This window comes from Anabrus simplex, chromosome 6 (genome assembly GCF_040414725.1).
Source record: "Anabrus simplex isolate iqAnaSimp1 chromosome 6, ASM4041472v1, whole genome shotgun sequence".
NCBI lineage: Eukaryota > Metazoa > Arthropoda > Insecta > Orthoptera > Tettigoniidae > Anabrus > Anabrus simplex.
This window is the reverse complement of record NC_090270.1, coordinates 324,100,137-324,127,081: the sequence shown is the minus strand read 5'-3', so window position 1 is coordinate 324,127,081 and position 26,945 is coordinate 324,100,137. Positions and strand designations below refer to the sequence as shown.

The 26,945-nt window shown below is 39.5% G+C and overlaps 1 protein-coding gene across 1 annotated transcript in view; it reads right to left on the bottom strand.

The window, feature by feature from the left end:
- Positions 1–26,945, bottom strand: part of LOC136876008 (pyroglutamylated RF-amide peptide receptor-like) — a 297,817-nt gene that overhangs the window by 154,993 nt on the left and 115,879 nt on the right. The window lies entirely within an intron of this gene.

Here is a 26,945-nt window from a genome sequence, read left to right as displayed (position 1 = left end):
ATTCCTATGGATCATCGTCAGGAAAAGTTTAAAAGTGCTCGACAATTTCCGATTGGGGCAAAAGCTCTAAAGCACACTTTTTCCCTCTCTAGTTTGTTACTTATTACCTGCTGTGCTACCCATCATCGAAGGAAAGGGACAGATTTCCAAACAGGGTAGCTGAGATAGATGTAAATTTCATGTAGATGCTAAAGTGGAGAAACAACAAGCTTATTTATTAACCCCAGTTGATGGACTCCTAACGCTTATCAGAAAACTATGCATCACTGCCTTGTGTGTTCGGTTGATCTAAATTCATGAATAACGATTTGAACATCGCCCGTTCTTTCATAAATCGTGAGCGCCTTTTCAGACACCCCCATAACCCCGCGCTATGCATGTTACTTTTTTAATGTCATTTGCTTTACGTCCCACTAACTACTATTACGGTTTTCGGAGGCGCTGAGGTGCCGGAATTTAGTCTCGCAGGAGTTCTTTTACGTGCCAGAAAGTCTACCGACACGAGGTTGACGTATTTGAGCACCTTCAAATACCACCGGACTGAGCCAGGATAGAACCTGCCAAGTTGGGGTCAGAAGGCTAGCGCCTCAAACGTCTGAGCCACCCAGCCCGGCATGTTACTTTTAAATCAGGTGAAAAGCTCTGTGTCTTCGCGTATTTCTAACAGTTCAGCGCTAATGACCTTATAAATGTCAGCAGTCAGTATCCGAAGCTAGGACCGCAGTGGTGCAGGCGAACCTCGCATCTGCCACTCAAGTAAGTACAAAAAATAAGTAAAGCATTGGACCAAACATTTGACCTTTGTATGGTAAGACCATGAGAGTTTTCAGTTTCAAGTGAAGTACACGTCATATAATGTTGTGACGTACATTGGGTGACCGACAAATTTAAACGACATTTCTTCCCATTTCGGGTCCATTTTTTTGTTGTACAATTCATTCATGTCTTCTTATATATATCAACGTCAGCCGGGGAAACAAGAGAAAGTCTTGTCCTGACTAATGATATCTTTATTCCTCAGTCCTTTCGCGGGATTTTTTATAGACTGACCTTACAGTATCTTCCGAATAATATCTTCCCAGAACTGATTAGACAGTTGACGAAATAAACATAACATAATTTCATAAGAATAGAAATAGACAAGTCCGCCTCTTTGGTGTAGTGGTTAGCGTGATTAGCTGCCACCCCCGGAGGCCCGGGTTCGATTACCGGCTCTGCCACGAAATTTGAAAAGTGGTACGAGGGCTGGAACGGGGTCCACTCAGCCTCGGGAGGTCAACTGAGTAGAGGTGGGTTCGATTCCCACCTCAGCTATCCTGGAAGTGGTTTTCCGTGGTTTCCCACTTCTCCTCCAGGCGAATGCCGGGATGGTACCTAACTTAAGGCCACGGCCGCTTCCTTCCCTGTTCCTTGCCTATCCCTTCCAATCTTCCCATCCCTCCACAAGGCCCCTGTTCAGCATAGCAGGTGAGGCCGCCTGGGCGAGGTACTGGTCATAATCCCCAGTTGTATCCCCCGACCAAGAGTCTGAAGCTCCAGGACACTGCCCTTGAGGCGGTATAGGTGGGATCCCTCGCTAAGTCCGAGGGAAAAACCGAACCTGGAGGGTAAACAGATGATGATGATGATGATAGAAGTAGACAGACATTTTCTTTAGAGTAGTATTTCGTTCTCTGGAAAGCCTCGCTTGTCACTTACATTCTTCTTTCTTTCTTAATCTGTTTACACTCCCTCGGACTCAGCGAGGGATCCCAGGACAGTGTTCTAGAGCGTGAAACTTTGGGTCGGGGGATACAAAGGGAAAGGAGGACTAGTACCTCGTCCAGGCGGCCTTACCTGCTATGCTGAACAGGGGCTTTGTTGAGGGATGGGAAGATTGGAAGGGATAGGCAAGGAAGAGGCAAGGATGCCGCCGTGGCCTTAATATGGTACCATCCCGGCATTTGCCTCGAGGAGAAGTGGGAAGCCACGGAAAATCACTTCGGGGATGGATGAGGTGGGAATCGAACTCACCTCTACTCAGTTGTCCTCCCGAGGCTGAGTGGACCCCGTCACTTAATTTCTACGACTACTATATCCCTTGTTGACTGGTTATAACGGCCTCAATGCCGATCTGATGGATCAAGCGTGGCTATTAGTCACCTTCACCTCCTTAACACGCAGCCGGAGAGTGATTTCGAATGAACAATTGTGGGATCTTAAAGAATGGAGGAAATATTCACAGTTGGAATGTGTATAATTTGTTAGAGATGATCGAGATTCTGAATAATCCACCATGGGTTCCAATTAATTTAGCCGCTGAAATAGGAAATTCCTTCTGATACGTGCTTACATTTGAAATCTACTTTGAGTTGCAGAGTGCAATAGATGATAGGGTACCGGGCGAGTTGGCCATGCGGTTAGCGGCACGCATCTGTGAGATTACACCCGAGTCAGTCGATTGTAGCCCTGCAAACGAAGCAGACGTGTGTGCGGAGTGCTGAGTGTTGTGGCGTAAGCATAATGGGAATAAGCATAGAACTCTACCGAGCGGTCATCGGCCGATTGAACAATCGAATAAAATATCAGGTATGTGGTTTAAAATGTGATATAAAATACTCTGAAATCATGCTGGCAGCGTTAGTGATTGCTGCATTATTAGTAATTGGAGGAGTGGAAAGCAACCCTGGGCCATTGAATTGGGAAGATATAGCTAAGATCAAGGAGGTGATAAAAGAGGGCAGCCAAACAGACACAACGAGGGAGCTCATTATGGCACAGAACAAAGATATTCAGGATATGAAAGACAGCCTTCGGGGTGATATGGCAGGTATAAAAGAATCTCTAGATAAATACCAGGAAGAAATGAAAATTGCTAAGGAACACCGACTGGTATTGGAGCAGCGCACACGGGAGCTGGAGATGCAGGTCCGGAGATCAGTGCTTGCCCAACGTAGCAGATGTCTGGTCATACATGGGATTAAGGACAATAGAAGCGAGGACAAACTGGCATTACTAGATGCTGTGTTGGAAGTGTTCACACAAGGAGTGAAAGTAAATTGCACGGAATCCGATGTGGACGACGTGCAGAGAATAGGAAGGATCCAAGGGAACAGACCGATTAAAGTACAATTGGTATCTGGAATGAAAACTCACCAAATTCTCCGGAATGCCAGGAATTTAAAAGGGACGGAAGTTTGGATCCAGAGAGACCTGGGAATTGAAGAAAGGAAAGAGATGAAAATCCTAAGATTCCACTTGGGGAGAGCAAGAACAGAGGGCCTTACAGCGTTTATTAGAGGCAAGAGACTATTCATCACAAGCGACGGTTGGAGAAAGAGCTACACGCCATCCCAGCTGGAAGCCCTGGCGCGAGGAGGAAGTGCGGTACCGGCGCAACACGGAAGAAAGAATGATGACGTGCAGGAAACAGGAGCAGAGCTCGTGTCGCCAAGGTTGCTGACACCTACTGACAGTGAGGGCGTTCCCACTACTACGGAGAGACGACCTGTAAGTAAATGTTTAACACCTGATGAGGAACCGGGTAATAGCTCATGTACTACTCCGGTAGCTGAAAAAAGCAGCTGCAGGACAGAGGACGATAAGAAAAAGAAGCAGGGACAGAGCTTGAAGGACTTATGGGCTAAGAAGGAAGTGTTCTCAGATGGAAAAGGTAATAAACGGGAAGGAAAGAAGTTAGGGGAAATTTATAGTTCCCCTCATGGAAGTATAGTACAAATTGATAAAACAATAAACACACGTAGTAAAACAGGTAGTGTCTCAGATAATAGGAAAGTGAAATAACTAGCATTGAAAATTGGTTTTGTAAATATAGAAGGCATATTAAGTAAACTGGGGAATGATGGAGTGTCTGAGCTTGTGGAAAATTTTGAGATATTTGCTTTTTTAGAAACATGGATGCCGGAAGGAAAAATTTTAACATGGAAGGGCTATGTTACGAGAAGTGTAATAAAAAGAAAACGAGGGACTCGAGGGAGAATTCCGGGAGGAATAACACTTCTGATAAAGGAAGAGTTTAGTAGTCAGATAGAAGAATTGCCTAACGATATGCAAGATGTAATTTGGATCAAACTTAAACTGGAAGGGAGTAAACAGAGAGACATATGCTTAGCCTTTATATATAACCATCCGATGGGGTCACCATATACCAATGTGAACTTTTTTGAGGATTTAATAGAGGAGATCAACCTAATGAGAGGTAAATATGAAGAAGCGGGAATCATTATGTTGGGGGATTGGAACGCACGAATTGGAGAGTCAATTCCCGCATATAGTAAAGAAGGAATAGAGCCAATGAGAGGTAGCAGAAACAGTCGGGATAAGGAACGTAATGTATATGGGGATAAGCTACTAGAACTATGTACCGCAGAGAATTTATATATTCTAAATGGATGGTGGCGGGGAGATGAAACGGGAAAGCTAACATATATTACAGCGCAGGGAGGTAGTGTAATTGATTTGGTTGTGTGTACGGGAGATATTTTAGAGATGGTAAAGGAAATAGAGATATTAGAATGGGCCGAATCACATCATTCCCCGGTATCTGTTACCCTAGAAGTGTATGAGAAAGAAGAGGAGGAACGTAACACTGTAACAGAAAAAGATAATATTAGGATAATTAATAAATACAAGTGGTGCAAGAATACCCCAAAAAGAGTAGAGTCATATTTAAAGGGAGAAGAACTCCAGATAATTAAGAGTGGAATAGAGGATGCGTTACTGAGTAGTAAGGTGGACTTAGCGGTAGAACTGGTAGAGAAACCCTTTAAAACTATAGCTCATGTGAAAAGGAAACAGAATAATAATAATAATGATAAAAGGAAAGGATGGTACAATGATGTATGTAAAACAAAGAAAATGGAGGTGATTAGAGCCCTAAAGGCATATAGAAAAGAGGGGGAGCCTAAGGTTCGGGCACACTATTGTAAACTAAGAAAAGAATATAAAGTGTTGTTAGTAGAGCAAAAGAGGATATGGCAACAGGAGGAGGCAAAATTAATAAACATAGACTGTAAGAATAATCAAAGTGATAAGGTATGGAATAGAATTAATAAAATAAGTAGAGGTGAGAGAGGATATGCCAATGTTAAAATTGAGAATGGAGTCTGGATTGATTATTTTAATAAATTGCTAGGAGGACAGGATACTTGGATAAATAATAGAACATGTATGTATATCTCGAGGGGCTTAGAGATTTGTATCCCCTGCTTAGATGAAAAAATAACAGAATGGGAGGTTTTAGAAATGATTAGAAAGGTCAAATGTAGGAAAGCGGGGGGCTTCAGTGGTATAACTAATGAATTTTGGAAAGAAGCAGTAAAAAGTCAACAAATGCTGGAAATATTAGTAAAATTGTTCAATAGGATATTTGATTCTTTGGAGTTTCCTAAGGCATGGCAGACAGGTATAATATGTCCAATTTACAAGAAGCGTGGGGAGAGAAGTAATCCAAACAACTACAGAGGTATAACACTATTGGACTCCCTAAGTAAATTATATACAGGAATTCTGGCAAATAGACTGATGAAATGGGCGGAAGAATTCTCCATCCTCTCGAAATATCAAAGTGGTTTTAGAAAACGCAGAAGAACAATAGATAACATCAAGATTGTAGAAACAATAATAGATAAGTATATAAAACTGAAAGCAGGAAAATTATATATATCGGCTATAGAGTTTGAAAAGGCCTTTGACACAGTCAGCAGGAGTGCATTGTTCGCAAAATTACGCCTATTAGGGGTATCTAGTAAGATGGTACAAGCATTGGAGGCAGTTTACCGAAGGGTGCAATGCAGTATAAGGGTAGGTGATGGGGTAGCATGTGGTCAAATAGATTCTTTATTGGGTTTGAAACAAGGATGTAAGCTATCTCCTATTTTATTTCTGTTATTTATAAACGATATATTAAACGGAAATGGAGGTGATAACTGGATGAGTCCAGTTTTAGTAAATCAAGAAATACCAGGCCTAATTTTCGCGGACGATGTCCTGCTGATGACGTTAACGGCCGGAGGCATGCAAAAGAGCATTAATGCTGTGACAGAGTTTGCTAAAACGTGGTCATTAAAAATTAACATTTCCAAGACGAAAGTTCTGATCTGTAAGATAGGCTGTAAACGAGCGAAGAATGAACAATGGACGATTGATGGTTGTCAAGTGGAGGTCACAAATAGATTAGAGTACCTGGGAATATATATAGCAAACAACGGGAAGTGGATCCATCAAATAAAACAAGCCAAATGGAAAGGTCTTGCAGCATTATCAGTAATTAGAATTCTTGAAAATAAATTCCCAAATATAGACTATAAGATTCAGAGAAATGTCCTGCAAGCCGTAGTTAAAAATCGAATGCTTTATGGAGCTGAGCTATGGGGTGTAGAGAAAGAGTGTGAGATGCTGAATCAGGTTATAAGTAAGTTCTGTAAAATTGTAATGGGGTTACCAAATTGTACAGCAAATTGTGGAGTAAGATTAATATGTGAAGAAAATATCCAAGTAGATGTTCTTAAGAGAGTTCTGAAATATCTGTTGAGATTGAAAGGAAGAGAGGGTGGCGAGCTTCTGCAGATCGCATATCAACATCAGAGAGATAATATCCAGGGAGAGTATTGGTTAACGAAAATCAGAAGTATATTAGATAGGTTGGGATATGGAAGTTATTGGGAGAGGTTGGAAAGATCAACGAATAAACTAATCATTAGACGACTCAGAGATATTCAAAGACAGTGGTTGGTATCCGAGTGTAGAAGCAAGGTGACCCTCTCAGAGTTTATTAGGATAAGGCAGGATATGAACATAAATATTGTGAGTGTAAATAGAAGAGCAATCAGGGGTTTGATATGGTGGTTAATGGGAATTTACAAGAATAGGGGATGGATTAAAGTGAAAGATGCAACAAGGTGCCTTCTCTGTGGTGAAAACAGAGAAGAATTTCACATGTTGAAATCATGTAAAGAAACCATAGCGGTGAGAAAGAAATTTTTGAATAACAAGGAACAATATATGATAAATGAGGATGAGAATGGCTATAGGATTATTAAGATGATAAGCAAAGAATGGTATAAACCTGGTAATCTCAGTAAACTGTTAATTGTAATTAGAAATTCATGTAGAAGAGTGTTGAAAGAGCCTACAATGAGGGTAGGTCATATTACGGATGGATGATTGTGTTGCGAACCGATTAGTTAAGAAATTGCCAATAGGGCTATGTAGTAAAAGGAATATTAGTATATGTAGCACTGTAAAGTCGATATGTTAGTAAGCCATAACGTAATTAACTGTCAAACTGTTTGTAATGAGACAGGGCCCAATGGATATAATGTTTCATCCTCAGCTGCTGGCGATCCGTGGCTGAAGGTTGATAACATTCATTCACTACTCATTCCACATATTATTCATTCAATCATTTATTTAATTCATAACAAGGGCTCTCTCCCCAGTTACTGGTTATCCGTACTGGGAGGGATGAGTATTTTTTCCTAACATGCATGCATGAATATCCATATACCCATTCATAAATCCATCCATACGAGTTTTCTCAATACAGTTAGGGAATTGGTAATTAATTAATCAATTAATTCATTTATTCATACACTCAGGTAGATAATCGTAGGCGTGGCCCTTGCATGTGGAATGGCGATCCGCCTGTGCAACGGGCACTATTTTAGATAGGGAATCATAGCCAATTAATTAATTAATTAATTAATTAATTCATATACTTATGTAAGGCTATAACCGAAGTAGGACGGGATAGGACGGGCCTATCCCAATCGAATATGTAGAGTGATCTAAATGCAACAGAGAAAGAAGAATAGGGAGGGGGCACATGAGGTGCGGGATTTCAGCTTACGTGTGCCTCGCAGAAATTAGGGAATGGTGAGAAATTAGTGTTTGACAGCTATTAGATCAGGTGGGGTCTTCTGTTTGGGCCTCAAGGGAAAGGGCCGGACGTGTTATCCTTGGGAAGGTGGCTCCTTTTTCTCACCAGGGGTGGATAACACGACCGGGCAGTAGTCATGCATAATCCCATCCAAGCATTTATCCTGCCAACCGAATGCTCTCTCCTCAGTTGGTGGCTATCCGTGACTGGGAGGGAAGTGTTCATTCATTTATTCATGCATGCATGACAATATTATTCGGTCATGGAATCATTAAAAGAAAAACCTCATTCATGCATTTATGTACACCTATGTATAGTGTCTGTGAAAATGGAGGAGAACTCTGTACAGACTTATGATAAATAAATTGTACTTAGTCTTAATTTAAATTTGTGACCAGTATCTCAATGTCATCGTGAACAGATGTACGACGGCCATCCAAAAACTAGTTTCACCTATTTATAAAAAATAAATGAGATTACACCCGAGTGATATTGGGTTCGAACCCCACTGTCAGCAGACACGATGATCGTTTTCCGTAGTTTTCAATTTTTATACCAGGCAAAACCTGTGGCTGTACTTTAATTAGGGCAATGACCGTTTCATCCCCATGCCACAGACCTATCTGTGTCAGTACGACGTAAAGCAACTTGTAAAAAAAAAAAAAAAAAAAAAAGTGATAGTGTTATATGCTAATTCACTTCGCCGCCATTCACCAAGGTAGTGTGTTTTATTCTACCTCAGTTCGAAGGAATTTTAAAAGTTGTCCTTGTGGAAAGCTGGAAATTTGCAAAACTCGTGTCGGTAGATATACTTGTACAAAAATGAACTCATCAGGCACAAAATATCTGGCTCATCGGTGTCTTCGGACACCATGGAACGTCAACAATATTATTAACAGCAGCTTCATGGGCACAATCTACCCACTGGCTCTAAATGAGTTCAGCGACTTAATCAGGGAAATGATAGACTGCGAAGGGAAAATGCGGAAATAAATTGTGCGCAATGTCACTGAAAGAAATAAGAGTCCAGCTTTCTGGATTATTCGTCCCATACATACACAGAGAGAAATTAAGGCGGAATTTAAGACTGTTTAGAAATACGACAATAACTGAAGACAGGATAATAATAATAATAATTTCGTGTGGCTATTTCTAGCCGAGTGCAGTCCTTGTAAGGCAGACCCTCCGATGAGGGTGGGCGGCGTCTGCCATGTGTAGGTAACTGCGTGTTATTGTGGTGGAGGATAGTGTTATGTGTGGTGTGTGAGTTGCAGGGATGTTGGGGACAGCACATACACGCAGCCCCCGGGCCATTGGAATTAACCAATGAAGGTTAAAATCCCCGACCCGGCCGTGAATCGAACCCGGGACCCTATGAACCGAAGGCCAGTACGCTGACCATTCAGTCAACGAGTCGGACGAAGACACGATAATATCCGAGGACAGCCAGACAGGACAAGTATGAACGTACCATGTGGCTGGATTGAAAATAAGGTCACCGACGAAATCTCGATCTTGTGAGCTGCGGAATTATGAAAGTGATAACTCAGGGAAGATTTAAGCTCAGGCCATCTTGAGAATTCAGATAAAAAGGTGTTAATACTTATGGCTTAAGTGGCAAGGCAGAGGGAAAAAAATAAAGCATAAAACGAAAGTTGAAGAGAAAAATTATAGCCATTGCCAGAAATAACTATTAGTGTGAAATAATGGGCCACACTCCACGATTCTCTTCGTATATTATCATTCTTCCGTAGTACTATTCGAAGATTATTGTAACCTCGAAAGTCATGATGCAAATATCCCGCAGAAAGGCAGATTTTCTCTCTCTCGCCGTTTAATCAATGAACAATGATGGACACTCTCATGCAGCACGGATGAGTGAAAATATGTATTTTACGAATTACTACCTTGAAAGCTCTGATTAATTGTGAAGTGCCCATAAATCGCTGCAATATAGAACACACATTATGATACTTTAAATGATTATTTTTAATTAAAATACGCAGATTACCGTCATCGTCTTCCTGACACAGCATCCCCCCCCCCCCCCCACAGTGAGTCGCGTCCGTCATAACAATATATTTCCTATCTGCTCTATGATATTTCACAATGACTGCTTGCCCAAAACCTTCTTTCAGCTCTTCAAATTCATTATCATGATATTCAGTCTATTTCCACTTACTGCTTGACGTCAATAGTTCTCTGAAAGGTTCAAGTAAGTAAGCAAACCTGAATATGAACCGTCTGAAGAAGTTACATACTCCTATGTACGATCTCAGTACTTTTATGTTCCTAGGCGTCTTAGCGTTCAGTACCTTATCTATTCTCGTACTCTCCGAGGACACTCCTTCTGCAGATTAACGGTGTCCCAAAACCGTTACATCAGATCTACAAAACACACACTTGTCTAACTTCAGCCTAAACCCAGCACGTTCTAACTTGGTAAACACCCTGCCTAGGTGGTCTATATGTTCCTCAAAAGTACTGGATGCAATAAAGAGATCGTCTATGTAAATACTGCAAAATCACAAGTCCCGTACGATACTCTACAAAATTGATATAAACCACTTATATGACTGAATGATGTTAAAGGGCTATCCTCTACTTTCAACGTAATTTTCCAGAAACTACTCCGTAAATCTACTGTAGAAAACCATTATTTCCCTTGGATGTTCTGTATAAGCTTCTGTACAGTTTGAGATTTCAATTGATCCACACAAAATCGTTTATTCATTTCCCTTCCGTCTATACAGAGATGCACAGATCCATCACTCTTTGGAACCACAATTAAGTTGACGGATTGACTACTAGATAACTTTATAATTCCATCTTCTAACATAGCCGGTATATAATCTTCCACCGCTTTAGTATATTTATGTGGGATGGGATATCTCGGTATAGCGAAAGTAGTTCTATCTAGCACTGAAAAATAAGGTTCATATACATATGTCTTCCCAGATTTCGACGCAAATTCTCTTTGTGTTCTGTTGACACTGACCATAACTGGTCCTTCTGACTTCTAACATGCTTCTATCCACAGTTTCCCTTAATGCATCTTTCTGATACTTTTTTAACCATACTGGACATAAATTAAAGCTAGCTCTCGTTTTTCAACCTTTTCTAAAACCTTTTTTACACTCCATATACAACAAACATCCGTCTTCATATGAATTCCGTGTTCCCACTTTACTTTGACATCCTCTTCATTCCACCTCAAATGTACTACAGCATCATTGTAATTTAATCGAGCTGAGTGTAACGTCAGCTAATCAGATCCCAAGAAAGGATCATATACCAGGTTAGGAATATCTGGACCCTAACTAAGCCATTAATACATATAGGCACGGCTATTTGCCTGCAAACCTCCTTAGAACGCTTTCATACTGAATAATAAACGTGGACTTGACGGGCATCTCTCAATATTAATGCCTTGTTTCACTGAATCCTAGTACCATTCAGAAGTCATACATCATCTCTGTTTTCCCGAATCAACTAATGCACTCACACACACGCCCTCTACACTTCTAATTTTACTGCAGGGTTTTCTATCTCACTCGATAACTCTACTTGATTCTCTCATGCATCAAATCCTCCCTAACATCTAGGTCATATGGCATTAGCTCTATTACGCAATTTTGAGCTGCCCGCTTATCAGACCGGCAAATGACCTGCTATTACCGTCTTCTGGTCGTTCAAATTCCTTGGGCTGCTATTAGTACTCCGCACAACTTCCCGGGAATTCACTTGTGTATCTTCGCCGAAAGTGATTACATTTCCCGTTATAGTGCTCTGCTCTGTTATCTCTGTTTTTTCTCTGCTGTGTAGAATTAGGTACACGAGTTTTCTCTGACACTACTCCCAATATTCCCTAATGCATCAAAGCTACTAAGTAATTTCTCCATCCCTTGCATCGTGTCCACTTGTTGCATATAAGCCGACTCGCGAATTCTATCAGGGAAATGCCTTGATAGTAATCTAACTAAGTCCGTATCAGCCGAAATCCCTTCTAAATTCTTACATATCATGACGTGAGCTAAATAGTACTCCGTCATGGAAACTCCTCCGTGTGCCTTAAATTTGGCAAACAGGATTCGTTATCGCTCAAGATTTTGAATAGCTTCATTTCAAAACTTTACAGTAAATTTATTTTGGATTCGCCTAAATTTGTCTTGCTGCTCCTATAGAGAAAACCATAACCTCGTTTCTCCTAGAAAGGCATTCCCGATCGTTTGCCTTCCGTTAAACTTCGGTAGTTCAGTTTCTCCAACATAACTTGACCCCTGGCATTGGCCAATCATACCTAGTTGCCTCTCTCTTATCCCCCGTCTTATTTGCGTTTCTGATCTAGCTATACGATCAACTACGTTCTGATACCTCTTCTTCATTTCAGTAACTGTATTCTCCTGCGTTTCCTTTAGAGCTTTAATTTTTACCGTATTCTCAACTGTCTCAGACCTATCTTTACATAACAGTGTGTTGCTTTCTACATTTAAGTTCACCGTGTCGTACAGTTGCTGTACTTGTCCCCCCCCCGTTTCGTTTATCGAATTTATCGCTAATATCAATAACCTGGCGATTTACTTTCTTCCTAATTTGACTACTATCCTTCCTCATTAACTCTATAACCTCACTCATTTGTTCTACCGGTTTCCTCTCTACTTCTTCTTATGCTTCCCATGCTTGTCTCCCTGTTCCTATAATCTATTATTAAATTTCTCCTGTTGTTGCAATACTTCGTTCAACCGCCTACTGAATTCATCCATCATTTTCTTGGCTTTGCTTCATATTCCCCTCAATTCCTTAGTTATTTCACTCTTCAATTGCCCTAATTGATTTCTAATTCCTTCCATCCCGGATTTTGTTCCTTTTGTTTTGCCTAACATGCTTTCCACACTAGTGAATAGCTGACTATTACTAGTTTCGGAGGTAGGATTAACTTCCTCTCCGCCCTCCAGCATGCTACCGTTAAAATCTACACTATTATATATATATATATATATATATACGATTCTCTGTAATACTCTCACTTATGTTACCTACTTCTTCCCTCATACACTTATCGAACTCTTCCTCAGAACCAGGAGAACCTTTACATTTGAGCAAATGTCCACTACGCATATCATATATTTTTTTCCTTTTGTGCAGCCATGATTCCCCCCCAAAATCACACAAACAGTACAATATGGATATATATATCGCAGTTACACATAGAAGTACTGATTCCACTTCATATAATGCCATCATCTTCAAGTACTTAACGATTTTCGAGCTCCATGTTGTGTCGGCAAAATGTGGTGGACACTCTCTTGCACCATGGATCAGTGACAATATGTATATTATTAACTACTACCTTGCCATATCTAATTTTGTCGTGCCCAAAAATCGCCACAATATAGAACACATATTCTGATACTTCAAATTATTACTTTACATTGAAATATTTCTGAGAATACCCCTCCGAATTTAACATTAGTTCTCAATTTACGGTGAATGGGCGCCAGTCCACAGTTGAAGGCTCAGGCCAAAAATTTATATTTAAAAAGAGAGACACAAGGTAATCCCACGGGCAGGATGATAGGACACTAAACATTAAGTACTATTTTGAAGAACAAGGGTAATTAATGCAATCTCAGTTAATTTAAAACCTAATAAAAAAATTTATTTACGTGAAAGTGAAACGCCAATAATGTACCAAAAACTGAAAGATTACTGATTGAAAAATGACTCATTAACTTTAATTGACTCCGCGAAATCTTGCTACAATTTAATCAAACGCTCACCGATTGTACATTCGTTCATTTAAACACCCATCCGATATGGACTGGTTCCGTGGCTGTTGCCTTCCTTCATGTGAGCTGTTCATCTCGTCATAGTCTGCCTGCTGCGTGCGTCAATCGAGAGTTGAAAGATATCAGTCCTACTGAAACAGACCACCATGGGCACTTTAGAGTGGAAAAATTCCAACATCGGAATTTTTCCAAATAAAAAATATGGTTTCTCTAATTATAAACATCTCTCTATGCCTGGTTGAGACGCAGTAGGTCTTTTGTCCGTTCCGGACTGGAAAATATTACTACAAGTATTCGAAAGAAGGAACTCGCCATGAGTTAATGTACAAACTACCAGAAATCAAAGTATAACAGCTCTGCAGCTGTACTGCGATAAGTTATTGCCTCCGCAATTCAGAAGTAAGTATCTCCACTGATCTAATTCATGTGCTTCTACCCAAGTTACAATACCAAATGAGACTCTCGAAATACTAATGCCAACTGAGACCCGACTGACACCGATTTTTCAACTTACTGGACTCCGGCGTTGATATATCCCATGTTCCAATCATATTGAAGTTTACACTCATTCTCCTAAATCAATCAATTCCTCCATCAAACCCATTCTAGTAGCTTCTTCACAATGGTCGAGCTTTCCCGCTTTGTGCATAGCGTTCGAGACTAACAGGATCAAGGGGGTGTTGTCGTATTCAAATTGAAGCGAAGAAGGAAATTCTTAACCATTGTCCTTTGCCAGCTAATGTCTTAGAATTCCAGGAATAAGCTAGCCTCCGTCTGGGGCGAGTAAATACCAGTTGCTGTTATCGTGAGCTCTCAAGTAAATCGTTTAGTTAATTTAGCATGTATGTTGCAATATATTACTTGTATGAAACCTTTCATTTCAGCCCTCGCTGACATTTACTGTAAAATATAATGGGATGAAATTTCTATATGAAACAGTAAAATAATCCAATATATCTCTCTATATGTGTATATATAGATATGACATGATATTAAATGATATGAAACACTAATTTAAATTGTACACCCTATAACATTTTTTAGAGGTCTATAACGACCTGGATGTTGCAGAATTAAGTCTTGACCGAAATTATGAGGAAAATGGCACTACAATTCTCCCCTGCTGTCGAGCAGATAGAGACGTTGCCTTGACAACTGGTAGGTTCGTTGTCGGTCTGCGAGTGTCCGTCATTCCAAGCAGAGTAGGAGTCCCGTAGAAAATTGTGATCGTTTCCATCATTTGAAGAGTAATAACAATTATGTACATGAAATAAATGATTTAAAATGAAGCGAATTTTTGCATATAGTCTACAGATTTTTATAGGAAATCAGTAATGTAGGAGAAAATATATAATAACTCGTTTGGTCTTTGTATGAACCCCCGGTGTATTCGGCGATTGTTAAATCGTACGCATATCAGTACCTGCTTTCGGATGAGTAGACACTAAATATGAATTCTTGTCGAGATCTATCCAGCCGTTTCGCTCTAATGGTGGCACAGACAGACAGACAGACAGACAGACAGACAGACAGACAGACAGACAGACAGACAGACAGACAGACAGACAGACAGACAGACAGACAGACAGACAGACAGACAGACAGACAGACAGACAGACAGACAGACAGACAGACAGACAGACAGACAGACAGACAGACAGACAGACAGACAGACAGACAGACAGACAGACAGACAGCCTTGAATTGACGTAAAACGGATAGAATCTCAAACTTTTTCAAAGTAAAAATATATAATTACAGTCAGTGGACCTCCTACAACACTTACTTATATAGATATGTTCCCGAAAACATTCATCAACATTTAGGAGTCGTATAAATTCCATTGGGGACGGCATGGTGGCAGAGCGATCCAGTTCCCAATTTCTCACCGAGGAAGGTGCTGTTCGAATCCCAGCCAATTAAAGCGGGATTTCTAACTTTATGTTGGAATAATTAAGGTAACGATTATAATTTGAAAATTCGCACCCCTTCACAGACAACAAAACGGACCTTAATATTTTACACTTGTGAAACTAAAGCAAATAATTGAACGTTAAGGAAGGCATCGAAATTTACATCACCAAGAAAGCTAACCAAGTTAACCTGAATTACCACACAATTAAAAATTTCACACGTATTAGCAATAATTTATTACCGAACAACACTCCACACTTTATACATTAACGCTTGATGCGTCCCATATGAGGTTATTAGACCTAAAAATCTGGAATATGGGTTAGGATCTTCTTATCCATAATAAATTCTCTGAATATACTCAGCGTTTGGGCCTCTCCGGATGTTTATGTAGTTTATCGTTCATCTGTAAAGGTAATGTCTTACAAGAAACACATCAAATCAATTCTTACACTACACAATCAAACCATTAATAGAAATATATTCCCAAATACACAACAGTGAAGATAATACAAGCACGAATATAGTTCCATGAAAAGCATTCGCATGTAAAAGACATGAGGGAAAATGAAAAACAATAGCCAGCCCATTTTAAAGCTCATTAGACAACCCCTAAACAGTTATCAAAAACAATTGAAATTACGATTATAATTTAGCAATAATAACGAAAATGTTAGCGTAAATTGAAAGAACTCCAATGTCAAGTAACAAACTGCAATGCCACGTATATAGGCCAAGCAAAACTACATTTCCACATCAGGTTAAGTAACAGTAATAATAACGGTAAATTGCCTTTATAATCAGCAGGCCATTCAATGTTCATTAAGAAACCCTGCACAGTTTATAAAACAATGTTTATGCGAATAGATAATTTTAATATCGACAAAAGTTATAAGGGGAGCATTGACCCATCCACGTCGGATGGCGTGACATAGCGGAAGATCAACGGACTGACTAGCCAGCTCGACTCGCGGCCAATGACAGAATACAGGCAGTGCAACAAATAGCATTATATCCTAGAGTAGAGGGAAGTTAGGATTACGCTAAGATAAGTTACAAATTTCTAATATGTAAGGTATTAAAATGAAATAAACACAAAAATTGATATATTATAAAATACTTTTCAGTGTGATTTGATAAAATCTGATGATGTTCTTACAGGAAATAAAAATGTCGTTCTACTTTCATTAAATTGTTCCTTGTTTTCAGGTATAATTCTATTAGAAATGTTTTCGTTTTCAAGCAATTTACCAATTATTTATTAAAAATTGGTTTCGGCAGACTGAAAAAACTAACAGTTATAAAAGTAAAATGTAACGGGTTCATGTCACTGAGTAACTACCGCCTTATTGTCACCTAATACCCAGATATCAAGAACTGCAATAGTATTATCAAGTACGTGACGGAAGTGCCCATCACCGTGACAAACAGTGATCGATCCGTGGTGAAGTAACCGGCGGCCGTCAGTTCCAGTTTGACGTGCAGCAGCTGACGTGAGAACTTCTCTAGAATTTTATTGTTGGGATGGAGAACTTGCAATCTATTGATAAAAACACTGGTTCGAGTTGATTCCGCCGATGCAGAATGGCTCGCCTCGACGATGAGCACCAAGTGGCTGACCGTCAGAGCAAGCCGCAGTAACACGACAACTAAACTGTATACATTGAAAGGCCCGATCTCAAAGATGATTTGGAGCAGGTAGAACACTGTACTGACGAAGCACACCAGGATGTTCACTATTAACAATACCAGGACAATTCCAAAAGTGTGGTTAGCCAGTTGTCCCAGATGGCATAAGTTCATGTGGGTGAGACAGAGTTCCTTCAAGATCCTTGGTGACACTGGGCAGCGTTCTAGTGTGATAAAATATATCTCTGTACCGGGTGTGTGGCTCAGTCGTGAGGACTCCAGTGATAGATGTATTCCAGAACACGATTTCATTGTGCTGGATAAACGATTTCCACAGAATATTTCAGTTATTACAGTGTTGAACGAAGTAAACCGGTGTTTAATAACAAGCACAACACTAACATACTGAAGCACAATAATGCACAACACAAAATATACCAGGGAGTCAATTATGAAATCCAAGTTGTAGATCTGCGACGTGTAGCATATATTGATTATAATACTACCGAAGAAGAAAATTCCTATAGCAATCAATGACAGATAAAAGAGCCGTTTATGGAAAATATCGTTATGGCACTTCAATACAGAATCGATTTCTGATAAAACTACGATCATTTCTTGAATTAATTTTACACTCCTTGTGGCATTGCTGATGACTCCGAATATCACTGTCAAATATGTAGAGATTATGAAACAGAATAGTGGGATGTACGTAGATGAGGCCTTCCCGTGTAGGAGGTTTTCCTTCTCGAGGTGGGTTGTTCCCCATACTAAATGTGACATAAGAAACAGAAGTACCATTCCAGAGTACATGGTGGCATACCATGGACGAGTGATCTTCAGGGCGACTTTTTCTATCACAAAAGCGAAAGGTGCAATGCCGAAGATTTTGGATACGTAGAAGATGGGTTGCAGCGCTGAATGTAGATCCATGGTCGATGTGAACTAGCGATGTGACTCGTCGTTCTCAAATAAGGACACATTTAGTTGTGTTTTCGATTCTTGACACCGATACTGGAAATGTTAAAGTTTGTCTCGTCTTGACTTCAAATATTTGTGATGTCGCGTTTTCTACCATAAATAACAATTAACCTATACCAGAATCACTCACGGTCTATTCGATTTCCGACTGAAATTTGTAGTTTATGAATAGCATTTATCACAAGTGAACAAGATTTTGGGCTGATTCATTTGTCTCGAAGGTACGGTCTTCGTACGATGAACAGGTCAGATTTTCCCTGGCAATGTTTCTGAGGATGATGAGAAGAACAGTATTACGCCATCGCCGAAAGCCGTGTTGATTGAACACAATCAAAGCAAGAGTAAACCAAAGCAATCAATTACTAAAGGAGATAGCTTCGGAGCGTAAAACAATGGGCCATAGAGTCGTCGAAATTTGATACTTAGTTATCCGGACAATGTAGTGCTGTATAAATAAACGATACGGGATGTTCAACCTGCATTCATTTTGAACTATACGATCACCACTGTAATACCAGCAAAGCTTGCGTCATACATTAGTTACAATTTCACCAAATTCAAGAACAACCATGGAGTGTCATTTCTGGATACGATAAAATTATTTTTGTGGCAACGGCAGTGAAATGAACTGGCCTGAGTGCTTTGAGAAACTGGGGATTGACGCGGGGGCTGCCAGTTTTTTATTCTGAAAGCTGAAGTAATCATGTATATATTCGAATACCATTTGGGATAAGTGTTTGTAGCTAAGAGTGACGTTGTACAGACAGCACGCTTTCTCTGGGACATTATGAAGTCGTTTAATTTATGATCAATATCTTGAAATGAATTGGAACTTTTTTAAAGGGGCACTCTATCCTATAGATTTCCACATGACAGCTTCGCGTAATGGTCTGTCTTTTCTACACTTTGTCTCCTTCAAATGGTGTACATCCACCCAAAACAAAGTATAACATATCAAGCATTCTTACCCTTTTCTACACGGGCTTTTGCAATGGATTGCATGATACTTTATCGTATTTACCTACTTGCAGGTTTAATACGGCATGATAAATTGATATATTTCTCCGGAAGCACTTGGCAGTAACTTGAAGTAGGCCTACTATAAAGTTGAAGAAAGTCGAGATAGAATGACGTCGATTTCAGAATTTATTTGACAGTTCAGTTCCGGTCTGAAATTTTCCTTATTACTCCCTGTTTCTCAGTTACATATTGCTGTTTCTATGACCACTGGCGTGGTGAAGTGTCAGAGGACTCATGAAACCCATCGTTGATGAGGCCTCCCTTATTAAAATTACTCTTCAGTTCTTTCATTTAACACCGAGCTCGATAGCTGCAGTCGCTTAAGTGCGGCCAGTATCCAGTATTCGGGAGATAGTAGGTTCGAACCCCACTGTCGGCAGCCCTGAAGATGGTTTTCCGTGGTTTCCCATCTTCACACCAGGAAAATGCTGGGGCTGTACCTTAATTAAGGCCACGGCCACTTCCTTCCCAGTCTTAGCTCTTTTCTATCACATCGTCGCAATAAGACATACCTGTGCTGGTGCGACGTAAAGCCAATAGCAAAAATAGCTTTGCGTTAACCCACCTTGACGTGACATACACCAAGTGTTCCACGGAACTTGGATTAAAAATCCAGTTTTTCGTAATCTAGTAGGGTACATACGCATACAGAATAAACTAAGGAAAGTAACATATTATTAAACGTTTATTGTATACAGTCTTTCGATACCTGATGTTAACGAAGATATTTGAGAATGAGCTTCCTATAAACCCTATCTTCAAATGACCAGACAAATTGGCCTTGTGGTTAGGAGCGCCCAGCTGTGAGATTGCATCCGGGAGATATTGGGTTCGAACCCCAGTGTCACCAGCCTGAAGATGGTACCCGTGGTTTCCCATTTTCACACCAAGCAAATGCTGGGACTGTTCCTTAATTAAGGCCACGTGTGATTCCTTCCCACTCCTAGGCTTTTCCTATCCCATCGTCGTCATAAAACCTATCTGTGTCGGAGCGACGTAAAGCAAATTACAAATTTAAAACAGCAAAATATCTCCAAATGCGCCTTGACGTCATACGCATTTCATAACACAGTCGTGAATGGAAGATTCCCAATGCGTAATTTTGATGAAATAAGTCGAGCATTTTTCCTGTTTTAGCAACACAGATAGATAACCTGGCAGTCTAACACCAATGAGAAACATCCGTTAGATGATCAGTATGAGATATGAAACAAATATATATCAAGAAATTTAGTTCATGTAATGTTTGTAGAGACACGCGAGTTTGTTTCCATTTTACGTACTATGTATGTGACAATAATAATAATAATAATAATAATAATAATAATAATAATAATAATAATAATAATAATAATAATAATAATAATAATAATAATAATAATAATAATAATAATATTTTAAAGAGGATTTGTATATTTGGATACTATATATGTTTGTAATGAATAAACTCAAAAACGACTGAACCGGTTTTAAAATTTCTTCCACCTATAGATAGATTCATCACCAGTGAGTATCACGGGCTGTATTTTATATTTAAAACAATTACAGAACCCTCCGAAAATTTTAATAATGTACTGTAGGGTATCAAAAATCTGCATATAAAAGTCATCCATATATAAAAATATCGTAAAAACCGTCTATCTCTACACTGACTATTTTGTCGGAATTTTAATTCAGATATCCGTTTCTGGTGTAAAAATGGCCATCTGCATATTTTTTAACTTTGGTGTGTGTTTGTTAGTCTGACTTCTTATAACTTGAAAACTACGGGGTAAATTTCTACCAAACTTCATATTTAGAATCCACCTGTTCTTAGGTAGATTTTAGAGCCAATATTGTTGCTAAATCGCTGGACTGACTGGAAGTTTGTACGAAACCGATACCGTGATATTACACTCCCACAAAATATACGCATGAAAATCTACCTTCCTTAATGGAAATCAATTTCTAAAACTTTTATCTCATGTGCATCATTTCGATGCGAGGATTAATAAGGAGGATATCATTAACGGAACGTTTGTCAGTTTAAGTTCGAGCGGTCTTCCTTTTAGCATTTTGTCGAGTTGTCTCTTCATCCATTTTTCAGTTCTCATAACTGCTTAACTACTCTATGTATTCCTACCAAATAATATATCTTTCCTGGGTAGCTATTTGGATCAATATTAGTTCTAAATCCCGGATTTGTTTGGGGATTTATATTATATCGAAATAGTGAATTTACATTTCCACAAACTGTACATGACCCAACTTAATGGAAAACCAGCAGCCGTAATTGAAATAAATCTCTAAAAATGTACAAACCTCATGTCATTTCAGGTGATTCTTTCATACATCTGGAACGTCTCTTCGGAGATCCCCATAGTCCTTGCACTACACATGTTACTTTTAAATAAGGTGGAAAGCTCTGTGCCATTACCTCTTTCGGACAATTAAGCGCTAATGAACTTATGAATGTCAAAAATCAATATTTATTAGCCTTAGCACCAGGTTTATCTCAACAGGGATCCATTTTAACTCAATTTTAATTCATTTTCACGACACACTCACTGCGCCATAAATGTTGTAAATAGTTTTAACATTGAGGATGGACTTCAGAGTCCGGAAACCAGTTATAGAATAAAATAGTGTGCTTATTCGACTGTTTGTGATTAATAATAATGATAAATACTACAATCAGCACTGTTATTAATATGGTTTGTTATTTTGTAATGAATATAGGCAGTCAGTATCAGAACCTAGGACCGCAACACCACTCAACCAAAGACATAAATAAAGTATTTGTCCTTTGTATAATAAGTCCATGAGAGCTTAAAGTTTCAAGTGGAATTCACGTTGGATAGTGTTGTGATGATCACTGGACGACTGACATTCTTAAGTGACATTTCTTTCCATTTCGTGTTTATTGTAGTTGTAGTGGAATTCATTAATATACTCGTATTAAGATCTAGGTCAGTCACGGCAACTCTTTGAATAGAAAGTCTTGTCCTGACTTACGGAATCTTTAAGATGAAAGTATCTCTAGGCCGTTTTCGCGAACTCTTTTATAGACTGTCCTTACAGTATCTTAGCAAAAATGTCTTAATTAACTAATCAGAGAGTAGACGAAATAAATACCTGTAGTTTATCTAGCATTTCCTTCAAATTATTCGATAAAATGAAATGGACAGATATTTTGTTAGACGAGTATTTCGCTCTCTAAAGCCTCGCTTGTCACTTGCGATCTACGCCAGCAGGTTTTTGACTGGTTATAGCGGCCTCAATGCAGATCTTGATGATGAAGCTTGGATACTAGTCAACCTTAGCTCGATCACATGCGGCCAGACAGTGATTTCGAATGAACAATAGGGATATGAGAGAATGAATGAAATGTTGGAAGTTGGTATATTTCACATTTGTTAAAAGATGATGACATTTTGAATTATGCACCATGGGTTCAAATTAAATTAGCCTCCGGAATGAGAAATTTCTTCTGATACTTGCTTACATATCCGATTTGCCTTCAGTTGCGGAATGTAATATATGATAGGGTTTGCACTACACAGCCTTTCACCAAGGTATTGTGTTTCATTCTGCCTCATTTAGAAGATATTTTAAGAGCTGTCGCATGTGGAAATCTGCAAAGCTCGTGTCGGTAAATGTACCCGGTGTTTTCGGACACCTTGGGACGTCAACAATATTAATAAAAGCAGGCTCAGGCGCAGAATCTACCCACTGACTTTAAATAAGTTCCAGTTAACAGTACGTTAGACGAATTCATCAGGGAACTGATAGACTGCGAAGAAAAAAATGCACGAAATAAATAGTGCGTAATATCACTAAATGCAAGAAGATCCAGGTTTCCATATTGTCCCTTACATACATATAGATAAATTAAGGCAAAAATTAAGACAGTTTAGAAACTTGACAATAATTTGAAGATAGGAAAATACCTGAGGACCGCCCGAGAGGACAAGTAAACTTATGTAAGTACCATGTGGATGGATTGGAAAAATGAATTGTCCTTCACTAAATCCAGATCATATGAGCTACGAATTTATAAAAGTGATAACGCAGGAGAGATACAGACTCAGGTAATGTTGAGGATTCAGATAAGAAGGTGACTTGTGTTGTTTTACTTACGCTTTGGGAGGCAAGACAGAGACAAAAAATTAAAGCAGAATTTTGAAATTGAAGAAAAAATTATGGCCAATGCCTGAAAAAATTTACAGTGTCAAATGATGGGCTACACTCCACGAAACTCTACGGGTATTGCCATTCTCGCTTGGTACTATTCCAAGACGATTGTAACATCGGAAGGTATTTCGCAAATATCCCGTATAAATGCAGCTTTCGTCTCTCTCGAATCTTAACCAATGAACCATTACACGTTTGCAGGAATTATGACGAAAAGGGCATTAAGATGGTTCCCTGTTGGCGAGCAGACTAAGAAGTTGCCTTGACAACTGGTAGATTCGCTGTCGATCTGCGAGTATCCTTCTTTCGATGTAGAGCATGAGTCCCGTAGAAAATTGTAATCTCTTCCATCATTTGAAGTGTTAACAGTATTCTGTACATAAGACAAATGATTTAAAATGAAGGAAAATTTCACATATAGTCAACATATTTTACAGGAAATCAATAATGTATGAGAATATATCAAATAACTCGTTTGGTATTCCTATAAACCTCCGGTGTATCGTATTGTACTCATTCCGGGCATATCAGGGCAACAGTTACATAATCCGGCTTCACAAACAAATATATAAATGGAATTCCTGGATGAGACCCTTCGGAAATCACTTCCGTGGGCTCGAAGTCCCATCCTCCCTACTTTCATTGCGTCAACGGCTAAAGCTCAGAAGAATACGAGTAATGGAATGTTCGTAAAGGAATAAAAGGGCACTACATTAAATATAACGAAAGTAGGGTTCTCTATAATGTAAGGGAATACATTAATGTTATTAAATGAGAAGTGTTTTGTTCCCAATATTTACTAAACATTTTATTAAACTGATAGAACAACGCTATAAATTCATGAGATAATGCCATATTAATACACACAAAAAACAAGAGTAAAGCAATCATATATATACAGTATGCTTCAACGTCTTTGTAAGTTCGTATACTGTTGTGGTTATCGCTTGGCATATTTCAAATCCCCTATTAGCGCGCTCTAATACTATATACATTTTCACAAACACAAGTTTATTTATCTCTGAGCAATGCTACTCGATGGTATCTATTATTTGAATGGCTGACCACAAGGTCACGATGGCACTCTCTCATTAATCATATTATTAGTTAGCTGTCATGATTGTGGAATTTATCCATATTAAATTAATACATTTTTCCCCACGCACGAGATTACATCGCCGTATATCGAACCCATGGTCTATTTGACCACATCAGTTACATATTATATTGAATACGTACACGTATCCTGGGTTTACCTGACTCTGTTATATTCAAAGCGAATCAATACAACTTTGGTATCCTACCCATCACCATAAACACTTGAGATTAACGAAAATACAAAAATACATTACACAGAGAAAAAAACATAGCAAACAATACATCTTGAATATATGGCCTAATCAAGCCATATGGTATCTGGTTAAATCCATCGTTCTGACGCGGTTCGAATCCACGTTTTCCAGCTTCCGAGGTAAAAATATCTGAAACCCCTATCACGAGCTAATTTGATAAATAATAATGGGGGGAATATGTTGAACCATTCTGTTCATTGAAGCAATTGTATTAATTTGAGTATTGGATATTGGAATCATACTAGGCCACCCACGAAGCCGATGTCTTACAGTATATGTCATAAAGGGGTCCAGAAGAAGCGTTCTTATGTGAAGTGAGCGCGAGCGTCATTATGAGAAATCTCCAGAACTCATTAAAAGAAGTTATGTCCCAAGCCAAGCCTCTTGATGAAGTTTGGGGACGCTTTCCAGTTCGCGGCTAAACTTATTCTAGGAGGGAGAATGAAATAAATTAATATCTTTAGTTACAGAGGAGTTGCATTGGATTGGAGACAAAAATTGCAACCTGTATTATTTCCGCTTTAGTTTGATAGGCATTAGGGCTGCATTAATTAATGCATTCGCTAATTTGAGCCCATGATATAATTAATGCGGGAAAGTTTCCCGGGCACGCTAAGATTGCACGCAGCCAAGCGGCTTGATGACGCGACCCGGAATTATAAATTAAGGCCGCCAGGGCATATCACCGAGAGGCTGTGGGAACGAGTCGTCATACTGCGTGTTGGTGCTGAGAACGACGCTTTGTCTTCAAGCTACATCGACTGCCTGTACTGCTATTTCTGCAAAGATGTAAGTAATCAACTTGAATATTCAGAGGAATTGAAGATTTTCCCTGTGAGATTTATGCTATGGGGAGATGAGGTACTGCTTACATGAGACTAATGAACTAGTAGCTCCCTATTTCTGTGAGGTCAAGGGTTGCAGACGGAATGCTAGAATTATTATTGGCTCAGGTTAGGAATTCTAAAACTATATGTTGTCCATGTGATAGGGTGATAGAACAGTGACGGAGAGTGGTAAAGAAACTCTTGTGTACCAGGTTAAAACTCTGAACGAGACTTGGTCAGTGTGACGTGTGAGACACGCTAACAGTGAAGACAGGCATCGAGTTTGGACAGTCTGTAATATATGAATTTATTTTCAGTTACCCCAGCATCAAGTCAGAACGAGGGTTTGACAGCATCATTGCACAGAAGCCACAACCAGGAGCTGAAGCCAACACAACAACGGGCATCGATCCAGGGACGTTGGGAGCACCTGACCAGCACAACATCGAAGAGGACACCTTCCGACTACAGAGGGAGCTGTACGAAGACGCTACACCAGCAAGAATGTCTCCAAGTGGTCAACAGTATCTGATGCAAGCCCGGCAGTCTATCAGAATGTGGTAGATCCAGTGGTCCACAGGGATGGCCGCTCCGCTATGTTCTCAAATTTAAGGTCAGAGCTTTCCAATTCTGTTTCAAGCATGTCATTTAAATTTAGATAGGAATATGGGGGCCGTCGGTCAACTAATTTGTGGTAATAGGAGAAGTTCTCTTGTAATATAGAGCTAGGCCTCAAACTCGAACCCCGTACTTTAAGGTAGATGTTATTTGTAAAGTCCTTGTTAGTGAAGTTATGGTTCATTGTAATTGCGTTATTTTATTGTACGTGTTTTTGTAAGGGTCTGATTGAACTCATTTGGGCATAGGAGGTTAGTCTACAGATAGGTACTTTTATGAGATCCCATTCAGGCATTTGTTTCTGCAGACGTAGAAGTGTATAGTTATGACCAGATGGTGACCAAGTCGTGACCAGGAATTCACCCAGATTCACTGATAGTGTGCGCGAGTCCAATATTTAAGAGGTTTGAGCCCATAAGAGGCAGAAGTAGAATTTGCAGTTGGTATGAGAGAGCCCAACCATTGAGAGTTTATTGAAGATATTTTGGAAATGCCTAGTATGGCAATGTGACGATCGCTTAATGATTAGTGTTTTGTAGCAGCAGGATTTAGCCCATGAGAGGCATTAGTAAGATGAGCGAGATTGCTGAAGGTATGGAGACGAGGGCAGATAGCCCAGGTATATTTAAATGATGGCTTTAACAGCTGACTACGTGAAATGTACTTTTGAAAGGCAAGACTTTAGCCTGTCTCCTCGGTGGAGCTCATAAATTAGGGGGACTGCTGCAAGTGGAGGGGTGAGAATGGAGGTCATTGAGCTTGA